The sequence below is a fragment of the Leopardus geoffroyi genome, chromosome D1 (genome assembly GCF_018350155.1).
Source record: "Leopardus geoffroyi isolate Oge1 chromosome D1, O.geoffroyi_Oge1_pat1.0, whole genome shotgun sequence".
Classification (NCBI taxonomy): Eukaryota; Metazoa; Chordata; class Mammalia; order Carnivora; family Felidae; genus Leopardus; species Leopardus geoffroyi.
In genome coordinates this window covers 49,620,707-49,635,914 of record NC_059329.1, presented here as the reverse complement: position 1 = coordinate 49,635,914, position 15,208 = coordinate 49,620,707, and the positions used below count along the sequence as shown (strand labels likewise).

Sequence of the window (15,208 nt, the reverse complement as noted above, 5' to 3'; positions counted from 1 at the left end):
AAATATATATATTTTTAACATTTTATTTATTTTTGTGAGACAGAGAGAGAGAGAGAGAGAGACAGAGCATAAGCAGGGAAGGAGGAGAGAGAGAAGAAGACACAAAATCCAAAGCAGGCTCCAGGCTCTGAGCTGTCAGCACAGAGTCCGATGAGGGGCTCAAACCCACAAACCGTGAGATCATGACCTGAGCTGAAGACAGACGCTTAACTGACTGAGCCACCCATGTGCCCCTACATGATCTTTAATAAATGCATTTTTGTATGTGTTTGTGATATGTGAGGTCTCTAAAGTGTGGGACCCGGGCAAGGACGCATCTTTTCCAAATACAGTAGATCTTATACTTATTTAACAACTGAGAAAACTGGACTTCAATGTATCGGTCAGCATAAAATGCTATTTGAAATAGAAACATCTATAGACAGTTCAAACAGAAATTTCATACACAAATTATGAGTTTGCAAAATGATAGGAAGGGCTAGGGCATGGAAATAGAAGACTACTTTCTCTTACAACAAGAAAGGGAAAACTAGAAGCAGATACAGTTGGGCCTTGTTTTGGGGAAAGTGGGTATAGATATGTAGATTTGATGCACAGAAGATGAAAAAGTCCCCAACCAATGGCTTCTTTTGGTCAATGGAAGGAGGAGGAGACAAGCTGAGGAGACAAGCAGAGTGAGGTAGGAGGTTTGAGGAGAGAGAAAAAGGTATGAAAAGCCATTATGGAAAGTGGGTAAAGGAGCACATTCCAGGAACCTGGTATGATTGCCAGACAGTGTTTCAGGTTCACCTGGGGCTGTTAATCATTAATTTATAGAAAATCTGTCTAATTAAATGCTCTATTTTCACAACCTTTGCCAAGTTCCTTCTCTGGTTTTCAGTTCCACATTCTAAAATAGTGATGATAAAAAGCTTATCTAGTAATATCATTTTGTGGAACTTAGAACTTGTTTTCCACCCTAGATATGTCACATATACAGTCCCAGCCCAAGCCCATAGCCCATCAGAAAATACCTCATTCTCCCAAAGTTCCCCTTCACTACCTCTTGACATCCCTCTTCTAACCCAGACTCCCTCAGAGCTCCCAGCCCCGAGGTCTAACCAGAGCTACCACAAGCCGTGAGACCCAGGCCCACAGCAGAGGCAAAGGTAAGTCTCTCCTGCAGGCCCACCCATAAAGGAGGTCATTCCAAAGTTGAAAGAAGAGGAAGTTTGAAGAAAGGGCCTGAGTCAGTGTCACATTAAAGGTTCTACCTCACAGAGGTGTGGATAGAGAGAGCTTGTTTCTTGACAGGAAGAAGGATAAGGAGGATGGGAGGAAAAAGGGAGTAGAACAGTACAGGTTAAGTAAAGAAATTATGGTCATTAAAAGGTCTGGAGGCCTTTTTGTCAGGATTCTGAGGTGGGGAATGTCTTCCTAGGCATTTCCATTCCATTTAATGTGACCTCCTACATCAATGTTCTTTAACTAGAGTGTATATACACCTGAGGGTATAAAAAGACTCTTCAAAATACTTGGATAGGGGTAGTGGAAACAGGATGAATGTCCATACCCTCAAATCTCATATGTACTCTTTCTTAAAATTGATTGGAGACGTTTATTTCCCATCCTGTCTCTCACAACTGTCTTTATTTTAAAAAGAGGAGGGAGGGGCACCTAGGTGGCTCAGTCGGTTAAGTGACTGACTTCAGGTCAGGTCATGACCTCCCAATTCACTCACGAGTTCAAGCCCTTCATTGGGCTCTGTGCTGACAGCTCAGAGCCTGGGCCTGCTTCAGATTCTGTGTCTACCTCTCTCTCCTCCCCATCCCCCACTCGCTCTCTCGCTCTCTCAAAAGTAAATGAACATTTAAAATAATTGAAAAGAAATTAAAAAGAAGAGAGAAAGTCATAACCATTCCTTTCTCTCCCATTCCTTTTCCCTTTTCTTTTCTTGCTCTACCTTTCTCTTCCTGAACAATCCAGTCCTAAAGCATTCAGGAAAGGCAGAGCAAAGCTAATCTCTGTGCTAGCAGTGAGATGGGTGGGGTGTAGGAGAACTGAAGTGGCCCACTGTAAGGTGTCGGAGCCCAAGCAACGAAGGGATATCAACCCATGTGCCAGTCTAATGTTGGGAAGGAGAGAATCCATGGAGGAGAGCTCCTTGTTCAGTGTCAGAGCCAAAGCACAGTGAGGAATGGGGTATGACATCTCAGAGCCCAAACAAGGGAAGGAGGCATCCTTGTGGAGGAAAGACCCGGCACAGAATATCGGAGAGAGTTAAGGAGGGCATTTATGTGGAACAAGGGGTAGAGACAGATGAGAAATTGGCTTTATACAGGGGGATTGATCAAAAATTAAATATATTAAAGATCAAGAGCCAGGATCCTCCCTTTTAGAGAAGAGAGGTACAAATATTCAAAGGGCAGGGGGTCTAAAATAAGCCCTGGTGGGGGGGCGCCTGGGTGGCGCAGTCGGTTAAGCGTCCGACTTCAGCCAGGTCAAGATCTCGCGGTCTGTGAGTTCGAGCCCCGCGTCGGGCTCTGGGCTGATGGATCAGAGCCTGGAGCCTGTTTCCGATTCTGTGTCTCCCTCTCTCTCTGCCCCTCCCCCGTTCATGCTCTGTCTCTCTCTGTCCCAAAAATAAATAAACGTTGAAAAAAAAAATTTTTAAATAAGCCCTGGGGTATTTTATTAGAATTGGCAGTTTTGCTGTGAACTTATGGTTTTTAATATATGTAGATAAATATAGAAATAAATACAGGCATAAACGTGTGTTCCCTAGTCTTGTCTACTGGGAGAACCTAGGAGCAGCAACAGTCCAACAGCAATAAACATACTTTGCACTCAGATCTTGATTCCTTGAGTAATTAGCTGGTTCCAATCCTGAGGAGGGAAAGTATGAGGTGAGTCTGGAATATCTCTTTGCGTTGGAAGGGAAATGCTCAAATAAAGATGGAGATCTGCCAAAAGGACTCAGATGCCAGCCTGAAGGGGTTCCCACTGACCAAATAGGAAACAATTTGAGTATCAGATAAATAATGATCGTAACAGATTATAAACTATTGAATAAAACTGAAAAGTATGAGTCCAAACACATATACTTAGATAAATGAATAAATTAAAAGTTTGGTAAGAAACTATTTACATAGTTTTAAAGAATCTCCTAACAAAATATGTATTATATATAAAGTAGAAAAGAGTAACTTCATATAGTAAAGAAGCCTGGAAGTTACCACATCAGTCAAGTGATTAAAGTAAATATTATTAGTAATGGGTCTAATTAAAATCACACACCACTGAGATAGAATACATCAAGAAGAATACAGAATTGTTTCTGAGATACTCCTGCCTAAAATACATAATCTGAATCTAACATGAGAAAATATCAACCAAACCCAAGATAATGTGTATTAGAACTGCCTCTGCCATGGGGTGGGACCATAAAAGCCCATTTTAGGGGACACAGTAAGGGGAAAGAGAAAATTGACCTCCTGTGGACAATTGTTCTTCCTTTTCCTGATTCAGTACTAGGTTCCAGATAAAACATATTAGATTCTTCTGAGAAGTTTCTCTGAGTAGCAGTGATGTTGTTACATGGAACAGAGCACTTTTGTCCTGGGTCTGAGGCTTGGACACAGCTGGTATTTTCCCTCCATGCAAGTCTATTCACTAGACCTTTGGCTGAAGGAACAAGCCTACTGACTTAACATTCCAATTGGAATTCCCTGGACTTAGTGACCTCCAGATGGAAGCAAGGATCTAGGCCAAGCTGGGAAGAGAAAGATAAAGATGTCAGGTTCTAAGCTCATTTTCCTGCACACATATTCCTGCCCTCCTCCTAAAGAGTTATTGCTATGGACTTGACGCCAATATATGGATTAAGAAACTGGGGCTCTGACGAAGTCTTGGCAACAAAGGATAGGGATCTAGGGGCACCTGGATGGCTCAGTCAGTGGAGCGTCTGACTCGATTTTAGTTCAGGTCATGATCCCAGGGTGGTGGGATTGAGCCCCACATCAGGCTTTGCACTGAGCATGGAGCCTGCTTAAAATTCTCTCTCTCTCTCTCTCTCTCTCTCTCTCTCTCTCTGCCTCTCTCCCTTGCTCATGCTCTCTCACTCTCTAAAACAAGCAAACAAACAAACAAAGGCTAGGGATCTAGACTCCCGGGCTACATAGGAGCCTAACACAGTCCAGCACAAATAGTCTCTACTCATTTCTAATAGTCTCCACCATAAGTCTCTTTATTATTATTTAGCCCCACATACTCCTTCATGGCTTCCTTAGGCTGGTCCCTTCCACCTTTGTGGGAATACAGGGAGTAGGATCTGCTCACCTGCATGTTGGTAGTACTTTGGGCAAAAAGAAGCAGAGCAGATCTGCTTTACCACCAGGTTCATAGGGCTCTTGGATTTGGATGCTTCTGAAAAGAGAAAGAGAACAGAGATGGAATCTGGGAAGACTCAAGGTAAGTTTGGGCAGATAGAGGAGGCTTGACTACATATACATGGTTGGCTGTTTCTACCCTCCCAAAGCCCTGGGACAAGGTCTGAGAGGGGATAGCTATTGGATTCTGGGGGGTCTCTTTTCTGACCTGAACATAGAGCGAGGAAGGAGTTGGAGACGTTGGAGGTGGGAAGGGTAGGCCTGGACATGGGTGAGATAAGCAACGCATTCAGGGCACTCACTCTGTGGTCATGAAAGTAATGGTGCGAGTGAGTGCCTCTTTAAATTTGTGCTCTAGGTGACTCACTTAGCTCACTGTAGACGAAAGGAGGAAGGAACATGAGAAAGTGTGTCTACAGAATCAGAGGAACAGAGGTTTATCTCCCTTAGGCCAGAATCTGCCTTTGTCTGTGGGAGGGTAGGTTTCTATAGCAACTCTAATTGTGTTCTACCTTTGGATGGAAGATAGTTTACCCTTGCTGCTTATAATAAAATGGAAGAGGAAAGGATAAATTGAAAAAAATAAACTTTTAAACACAAAGGAACCAGTACTTGATGATTTGGAAAATTTCCTGGCTATCAAGATAGCATGCTCTAGAAACAAGACTAGGGATATGGCCAGAAAACCATTTCCTAGAGATGGTTAAAGATGCTTATGAATACATGAATATGCATGTTAAACAACCATCTCAGCAGAAGCAAGGAGGAGAGATGTGGTTATCCAGAAAGACTGTGGAGGACCCTCTGATGGGATGGTTTGGACTCCCCATGTATTTCACAGATACTTGTTTTGTTTTTGAGAATGTCATACCAGCAGAAACACTGGACTGAAAGGGACAGAGATGTGACAGAATGAAGAAACAATTATTCCTGTGGCAGAACCAAAAATGCAGAGTCCAGAAAGGGTAGGGCTGCCACCCCAGCATGCCCAGAGGACAGAGCACTGAGCCACAAAGAATTATTCTTAGGCATGGAATCCAGTGGAATTTCCTCTACCAAGTTTTGGTTTGCTTGGGATCTGTGACCCTTTTTGTCCTTTCAATTTCTCCTTGTTGGAATGCAATGTCTATTCCATCCTCTTCTATTTTTGAAGCAGGTAACTTGTTTTTTAGATTTTGTAAGTCCACAGGTGGAGAGGAAATTTCTCCCTAGATGGATCATGGTTGGAATCTCACCCATACCTGATAGAAATGATTTAGAAGATGGAATTCAAGACTCTGAGTTAATTATAGTTAGACAAGATTTTAGATTTAGAGTTGATGCTGGAATAAGTTAAAAGTTTGGGTAACATTTAGACTGGGTGAATGTATTTTATATATGGGAAGGACATATATTTGAGGGGGCAGTCAGAGGGCAGAATGATATGGATAGAATTCTATCCTCCAAAAAGATGGACTGAAGTCCTAATCCCCAGTACCTGCAAATGTGAATTTATTGGGAAATAGGGTCTTTACAGATGTCAATTAAGGCGAGGTCATACTGAATTAGGGAGAGTCCTAATCTAACAGGACTGGTGTCCTTATAAGGAGAGGAAAAGAGACACAGAGAAGAAAATGGCATTGAAGACCTGGAGAGAAAGAAGGAGAAAACAGCCATGTGAAGATAGAAGCAGACATTAAAGTTACACTACTCCAAGCCAAGAAATGTTTGAGGGGCCCAGAAGCTAGAAGAATCTGTGGTACATCCAGGCAATGGAATATTATTCAGCACTAAAAGAAATTAGCTATCATGTCATGAAAAGACATGGAGGAATTTTAAATGCATGTTACTAAATAAAAGAAGTCAATCTGAAAGGCTACAGACTGCATGATTCCAGATATACAACATTCTCAAAAAGGCAAAATGATAGATGGTAAAAAGATCAGTGGTTGCCAGGGGTAGAGGAAAGGGAAGGATGAATAGGTGGGGCACAGAGCATTTTTAAAGGGGTGAAAATACTCCAAATAGTACCATAATGGTGGAGACATATCATTACACATTAGTTAAAAAGCACTGAATGAACATCACCAAGAATGAACACTAATATCAACTATGGACTTTGGCTGATAATGAGGTATAAATGTAGATTCATCAGTTATAACAAATGTACTGCTCTGGTGTAGGATGTTAACAGTAAGAAGGCTAGGGAGAGAGGGAGTATATGGGAATGTCCTGTATTTTTTTAATGCTTATTTATTTATTTTGACATTTATTTATTTTGAGCATGTGAGTGAGGAAGTGCAGAGAGTGAGAATCCTAAGCAAGCTCCACACTGTCAGCACAGAGCCCAACACGGGGCTCGATCCCACAAACCGTGAGATCATGACCTGAGCCAAAATCAAGAGTCAGATGCTTACCTGACTGAGCCATTCAGGCGCCCCTGTATTTTTTTTAATAAGCAAAGGATTTAAACATTTCTCCAAAGAACATATGCAAATGGCCAATAATCATATAAAAAATTCTAAACATCATTAACCATTAAGGAAATACAAATCAAAACTATAATGAAATACTACTTCACACTCACAAAATGGCTACAATCCAAAAGACAGAAAATAAGTATTTTTGGTGATGATGTGGAAGTCCTGATATATAGCTGGTGGGAATGTTAAAAAGTGCAGCTACTTTGGAAAACAGTGTGTCAATTCCTCAAATTATTAACCTTAGAGTTACCATACATTCCAAAAAATCCAGCAGCTTTTTGGGTCACTTGGCAAACAGGCTGGAGTAGCACACCCAAATGAGAAATAGGCAGCCTCCAAAATCAAAAAAGATCTACGAGGCATTGTGGCTCTATTTTTGTTATAGGAGTGGCCAGATGAAGCACTTAATCCTTCTTAGAAGGAATAGGCCAACATGCCCCACATCACTGGACTCCTAGAAATTTCACTGAGGTAGAAGGCCTCTGAATTTCTGTTGGATTAATTTCCCACTCTCTGACACACAAATATCTGACCAGTAAGTCTAGAGTCATCACTACTTGGCTCACTATCAGCATAATGTCATCTCAATATAATGGACTCAGTGTGATATACTGCAGAAGGGAAAGATGATCAGAGTCCTTGCAAACTAAATTATGATATAGAGCTGGAGAGTTGATATACCCCTGAGGTAGGATAGTGAAGGTGTTGAAAGAAAACTGCTTCTTATTGTCTTAATTTGGAGATTAAGTATGGTTAAGAGATACATATGGGTGCCAAGATAACAAGGGGTGGCTGTTGATGGTTACAATATTATGTGTCATTTGGACTAAGTTATAGTACCCAGTTGCATGGTGCAAGTCCAGATGTTGCTGTGAAGGCATTTTTAAGATATGTTTAAAATTTAAATCAGTAGACTTTGATTAAAGCAGCTTACCCTCTTTAATGTAGATGGGCCTCATCCAATCAACTGAAGTTCCTAAGAGAAAACACTAAAGTCCCTTTCAAGGAACCCTGCCTACAGATTGCCTTTGAACTCAAGACTGCAACATTGGCTCCTGCAGAAATTTTCAGCTTGCAGCTCATCCCAGCAAACTTCATCCCTCACAACTTTGTGAGCCAATTTATTAAAATACACACACACACACACACACACACAGAGAGAGAGAGAGAGAGAGAGAGAGAGAGAGAAACCTTCTATTCATTCTGTTTATCTGGAGAAACCTTACTAATACAAGTCTAAGGCATGTGGGGTTTCTTTTTAAAGTAATGAAAAGATTCAAAATTGATATGATTATATTTACTCTGTGAATATACTAAAAACCATTTAATTACACACTTTAAATGGATGAATTCTATGGTATGTGAATTATATCTCAATAAATCTGTTAAAAATATCTATAACCACAAAATGTTTTAAGCATATTAGCTAAAAATGTAAAGGCAACATCCAAGGAGAAGTGGCTGTAAGAGTTGATGAACTTTTGATGAACTCTTGATGTTACTTGATGAACAGAACTTAGAGGTGGAAATTTCCCAACCATTATCTCTTCAAATATTTCTTCTTGCCTAATTTCTTTCTCTCTCTCTTTTCCTTCTTGGACTCTAGTTACAAATATGTTAGACTTGTTTTTTATTGCCCCATATCTCCAGATGCTCTGTTTTGTTTTTGTCCCCTCTGTTTAATCTGTGTTTCACTGTTGGTTTCTATTGATTTATGTTCAGGTTTAAGGATTTTATACTCCAGTGATTCCAATGTACTATGAGTTAAATGTTTTATAAATCATTAAAGGGATTGAAGGAATGGCAGTCAAGGAGCCAGCACTACACGTTAAAGTCACATCACCACCAGGTTTCAAGGTCCGGAAATTATTTCTGCTACCGCAAGTTCAGAAAACTAGGAAACCACTGCAGTTGACACAACTGCCCAATATTCACAAAGCTGCTGGCTTAAGTTCACAACAGAATGTGGAATCTGGCCACTGCAAAAACTCTTGACAGTTGACGTCCATACATCAGCTGCCATCACCCCAATAAAAATGACTTCTACCTTCCTTCCATCTTCCAAATCTAACACAAATGTACCTCATTGGAGGAACCTAAATTGCACTTGGAATTCTAGTAACAAGTGAGTCTTGGAAATGACGTTTTTACCTTTCCAAAATCTCTAATACAGGAAGAGGTTGAGAACACAGAAGAGGTAGAAACAACTACTAAGTGACAATAGATAATATATAGTACATTCCACCCCTTTGCTGACATAATACATAAGTTTCTATCATACGTAAACTTCCAATCAACAAAGTAGAAAATATAATAATATAGTAATATAATATAATATAATATAATATAATATAATATAATATAATACAATATAATATAATTACCCCTCATTTAAATGCACTTACCCTCTGCCCAAAAGAGGGGCTTAACACCTAAAGCCCTATTACTCTCAGTTTTTGTCTATTGGTGATGTTCTTTTCTCTTCCAGCTCAGCCACAATCCCATCTTGATATCCTATAATCTAATGAACCAAATTATAAAGTTAAGCACCAACAACATACCTTATATAAAATAGGTATGGTAAGGGAAAGGAAGAGTGGAATAAAGGAAATCGGTTAATAAATACAAATATATACATGACAAAGCAAGAAAATATGCATAACTACCACAATTCTCATTTCCCTAAGGTTCACAACCTTGTCCAGATCTTCATTTTTAAAGGGTCTGAAGCTTTTACTTCAAATAAAAGGTCCTACCTTTATTTGGTCACTGGAGTGCACCTGGAGAATCCCCTGGTTTCTAAACACAGTTCTCTTTGCCCCATTGTGCAAACCCTGTTTTCTCTTGGAAATTAGAATCAATCACCTCAGCCACTGCAGTCCCATCTTTCTTTGTATGTTAGATCAGTGACATGAGGAGCCCAACATTCCCAGGTGACAGTTTCAACTGCTAATTTGATGGAACTATTGCATGTCTTCTCATGAAAATATTCTTTCTTTGTGCATTAAGCCCTCTAAAATCAGCAGTGACCAAATATTTAAAGATGGAAAGAAAAAAATTTGCAATTGTGGGGCAGTAAAAGGAGAAATTCCCACTTTAACTCCTAAATTTCTAGCTCTGTGCATTCTAGCTATGAGATAAACAGCATTGTATATTGGTTGTTAGATTAGCACATGTTTCACACTGTAGAATAGCATCCGACCTCCAAAAGTGTGGTTTCCCAGCTGGTGGAGCAGGACCATTCTACTGTCCTATAAAGCCAGCTGCTTATGGATAGTAGGAAACATGATTGCACAAGGAAAACAGTGAACACCATGAGCTAGAACCCATAGTTTCTTCCTTCTGCTGTCAATAATTATTTCCTTGAATAAAAGCAATGAAATGTGAGAGCTGTGAGGGTGAATAAGGCATTCTAAAAGTCTATAGATGATGGAGCTGGCAAAGCATCTGAGGAGGAAAGTTAATACATACCCAGAATGACTATTCTAGTGAGAAAATTTGTTCTGTCAGTAATTGAAAGGACATTGAAATCAACTTGTTACCAGGTGGTTGGTTGGTACTCTCATGGTATAGCATTCATCTTTGATGTTGGCAAGTTGGGCTTCCAACTGTGATGATAGTTCAGTCATGGAGAGGGAGAGTCCCATGTTGTGAAACCCATGCACAACTTTGAGCAAGCATCAGAATGGCTGAATAAAAAGACAGATTGACTTCTACAAACCTTGGCTTTTCTGCTTCTCAAGCACATTTCTGGGGGCACCTGGGTGGCTCCATCAGTTAAGCGTCTCTTGATATTGGCTCAGATTTTGATCTCACGGTTGTGAGACTGAGCCCCACATTGGGATCCATTCAGAGATTCTCTCTTTTTCTCTCCCTCTGCCCCTCTCCTCCTTTCATGCTCTCTCTCTCTAAAATAAAAATAAAATTTTTTAAAGTACATTTCTTTGTGTATATAAACCACAATTTCTTCATCCATTCATCAGTTGATGGACATGGGGGGATTTTTTTAAGAGTCTATTATGGTTATGGGGGGGGAGGGAGGGGAAAGTGGGTGATGGGTATTGAGGAGGGCACCTTTTGGGATGAGCACTGGGTGTTGTATGGAAACCAATTTGACAATAAATTTCATATTAAAAAAATGAAAATAAATAAAAACATACAAAAGTTCCTATCAAAAAAAAAAGTATATTTCTTGCTAGAAATACGTGGAACCGTATATAGACCAGGCTAGAATTTTCTTCCTTTGTCAAAGGATTACAGAGAATTCCCCAAGAGGCCATGGGCTTAGGGAAAGTTTGCAAAACAACAGTAGATGGATGAAAGTCTGAATTATACACCTTATGTGTCCCATCAAGTCCTGCTCTCCATCTAAGTCACTTTTAATTGGTGGAATGTTTTTTCCAGTTTGCTTAGGGCAGTCTCAGTTTTAGCACTGAAAATCCCAAATCCTAGGAACTTTCTCAGTGCCGGTAAACTGGGAAAGCAAGTCACCTTGGTTACTGCACACACCCAACATCATGGCTTGGATTAAATGACATCCAGTTTATAATATGCATCTCCAGCAGCATGTTCTCTTAGAGTCCCATGATCAGGTATTAAGTTTCTACCCACCCACCGAGGCCTAATAGCATTTCAGAAGTTTTCCCAGAAGGAAAGAGTAATTTTCTAGAGAAAATATAGCTTTGCTCCAAAATCCTAAGGGCCTACATTGTAAGTTCCTTCAGGAGCTTGCCAGAGCCTCTGTAGTATCCAAATATATATGTATATTATGTACAAAGAAAGTACAGGAAGCTCTAATATATCTGTTCCCCCTTCCCCTACACAATTTCTCCAATTTTTAGTATGTTGCATTTGTGTGGTACATTTGTCACAACTGATGAACCAATATTTATACAAAAGTTCAAAGTTTACATTATACAGTTCTGCGAGATTCACTGCAGATCTGGACAGATGCATAATCCTACAGTCTGCCATCAGAATATCACACAGAATAGTTTCACTCTCCTAAAATGTCCTGTGCTCCATCCATTCATCTGTATTCACTTCCCCTGGACCACGGGCAACCACCGATCTTTTTTACTGTTTTCATGTTTTACCTTTTCCAGAATGTCATATAGTTTGAATTATGCAGTATGCAGCTTTTTTCAGACTGGCTTCTTTCACTTAGCAATATACATTTAAGGTTCCTCCATGGTTTTTGTTTGTTTGTTTGTTTGTTTTTGTTTTGTTTTGTTTTGTTTTTTTTACAGCTTGATAGCTCATTTCTCTTCTTGCTGAATAATACTCAATAGAATGAATGTACCACACTTTGTTTATCCATTCACCTATTAAAGGACAACTTAGTTGTTTCCAAGTCCTGGCAGTTATGAAGAAAGCTTTTATAAACATTCCTATGCAGGTTTTTGTGTAAACATACATTTTTAACTCATTTGGGCAACTACCTAGTTGTGCAATCTTGACTCATATGCCAAACCTATGTTTAGCTTTCTAAGCTGACACACTCTTCCAAAATGGCTGTACTATTTTGCATTCCCACCAGCAATGAATGAGAGTTCCTATTTCTCAGATCTACTACACCTGCATTGCTTTACAACAAATTGATGATAAACATGTGAATCTCTTCCTCTCAAACTTCACTGTTGCAAACTGAGGTTTCTTTTAGGTCTAGCTCTTTGAAAGGCCCTAGGCTGAGGAAAGACCTATAAAAAGGTAAATGTTTATGAACATCAGAACCAATTTCACTATAGAATGTAAGCTTCCTAAAAGTTTCTCTTACACAGGCTGCAACCTGATTAACCCCAGATGAAGATCTTCTATATCAGGAGGGGAAATTTTTGAAGGTCAGTTTGGGAAGTGGATGGCTTAGCTGAACATTTGCATCTTTAAGCCTCTTTAAAGCAAGTTCACTTACACATCGACTTGGGACTTTTTTCCAAAGCTGCTATATGTGATGATTCTCCCAAGATATATCCCAGTAAGAAATTAAGCCTTGCTAATGGGAAAGGAATATCGCCCACTTCTATTTTCATGCAAATGGTCCCAGCAGGATAAAAAGGGGGACAGTGAAAGTGATGACACTGATCTAATTATCTGCAGGCCAATATCACCAAGTTCTTGAAAGGAACCCACAGAATGGCCTGACACAGACACACAAAACACAGCCAGGAAACAATTGGGACCTTAGCAACAAGGCAAAAACTGGCTTCTCTGTGCATAAAGAGCTGTTTTATGAGCATTTCTTGTTACTTTCCATTAAGTCCCACTACCTCTTCCAAACAAGGGTGCAGTCTATTTTTAATTGATGCCCCCTTGCCTAGAATCACTGACATGTACCTTTCCAACCTCTGCTTTCCAGGACTATTGTCCACTCACACAGCTTCAAGCCCTGGTTTCATGGGAAATGTAACACAGAAGAATAGGACTTCAGTGGATACAAACCCTCAGCATCCAAACACAACCTGTCTCTCACATCATCCTATTAACCACAAAGTGAAATTAGGTTAAAAGTGTCACATTTTAAAATAAGGAAAATGAGGGGCGCCTGGGTGGCTCAGTCGGTTAAGCGTCTGACTTCAGCTCAGGTCATGATCTTGCGGTCCTTGAGTTCGAGCCCCGCGTCGGGCTCTGTGCTGACAGCTCAGACCCTGGAGCCTGTTTCAGATTCTGTGTCTCCCTCTCTCTGACCCTCCCCCGTTCATGCTTTATCTCTCTCTGTCTGAAAAATAAACGTTAAAAAAAATTTTTTTAAATAAAATAAGGAAAATGATCCGAGGAGATGAGGCCACTTGACAAAACATTCAAAGCTAGCTAACAAGTAGAAAGAGAGGAGTCCCAAGTCTAAGACTCTTTATACTGCACCACATTGCAGCTGTGTTAAGATGTCAACAAAATGAAGAAATGAGAGGTATGCTCCAAACAGCAACATTCAGTGCAATTCAGCAGTTTCCTGGTTTGTGCTTTAGTTCCCTGCATCCAGCCTGCTTTACCTGGGTTCCAGAGCCCTCCCAACCTTTCCTGAGGAGCCTCTTCTCTGCATGGGATGGGCTCCGGGGCACCTGGGTGGCTCAGTGAGTTCAAGCCCCTCATCGGGCTCACTGCTGTCAAGCCTGTCAGCACAGAGCCCACTTCAGATCCTCTGTCCCCCTCGCTCTTCCCCTCCCTCGCTTGCTCTGTCCCTAAAATAAAATAAAATAAAATAAAATAAAATAAAATAAAATAGGATGGGCTTCATCTCATCTCTCTCACCCATCTCTCTCTCAGTTAATCTGCTGTTAACTATGGTCCTATATCAAATCCTGGCTGCCTTATCCCTACCTTGTAGTTACCTAAGTACCATCACTGCCTGGGGCCAAGTCATGCCCTGTCCTGTTCCCAGATAAGTCTTTGCCTCCTAATACTAGCTCAGATAAAATCAAGTTCATTACAACCCCTTAGGGTCCTGGCCATCCCCCTTAGAGATCGGATTTACAGTTTACTTCCCCTGGCCCTGCCTAAATCCAGCCCATCCACTTCTCTAGGGCCTCATAGTGAGGTTCCACACACTCTAGCAGAGGCAGTGTTTAGTAGGCAATTATCAAAGACTCTGGAGTCAGGCATTCAGGCCTGGGTTTGAATCCCATTAAATGAGCTGGGCAAGGTATTTCAGAAGTTCTATAAACTTCTATTTTCTTACCTGTCTATGGAGAATGATACAATGTACCTTGTGAGGAATCAGCACACAGTGATTGTTCAGTAAAGGCTAGATGTGTCCAAGATCATTATTTTCATTTATATTTAGTCAAAATTCTTTTACTATTATTGAAGAATAACTACATTCAAATTAAATGGTAATAAATTGCCTTACTACTTAAAAATAGCTAACATTATTTAAGGAGTGAATAAATGATTAAATGAATGATTAAATAATTGAATGAATCAATCAGACTATTGGATATACCTGGTACAAATGAATCAGTTCACTAAACAAATGAATATTAAATACCATCATGTTCCAGCTACTATGCTGAGTTCTAGGTAAATAGCAGTGAATAAGACAGATGGGATCTTTGCTTTCAAAGAGCTTATGGTCCAACAATTACTCTCTCCTTCCTTTGGTTTTCGATACAAAATCTACAATAACATTGCACAAAATGTATTGGAATTATTTGCTTTGGAAGCTGAGTCCCTTGTTGGCCTGTGAGAACCATGAAGGTAAAAGCTGGGTCTTCAGTACTGCCTCAGGGCCTGGTAATGATTCACAACCTTAGGTACTAGCCTAATTTCCCATCCTTAACAGAGATTTTGCTCTGGATTTATGGATCCAGAGAGTGAATTTTAACTATATATATCTTAAAGGAAAGTGCTGATTTAAAATGAGTCCAAGATAGTATGTCAACTGAA

At 40.2% G+C, this 15,208-nt stretch overlaps 1 long non-coding RNA gene across 2 annotated transcripts in view; it reads right to left on the bottom strand.

The window, feature by feature from the left end:
* LOC123601090 overlaps positions 1–10,599 on the bottom strand; it is a 30,077-nt gene extending 19,478 nt beyond the window's left edge. For both annotated transcript variants that reach the window (XR_006713964.1, XR_006713963.1), the window contains exons 1-3: positions 10,551–10,599; positions 9,235–9,350; positions 4,318–4,404 (exon numbers count right to left, since the gene is read on the bottom strand). This is a non-coding gene — a long non-coding RNA (uncharacterized LOC123601090). The remainder of the gene's footprint in view (positions 1–4,317; positions 4,405–9,234; positions 9,351–10,550) is intronic.
* Positions 10,600–15,208: the final 4,609 nt, after the last annotated feature.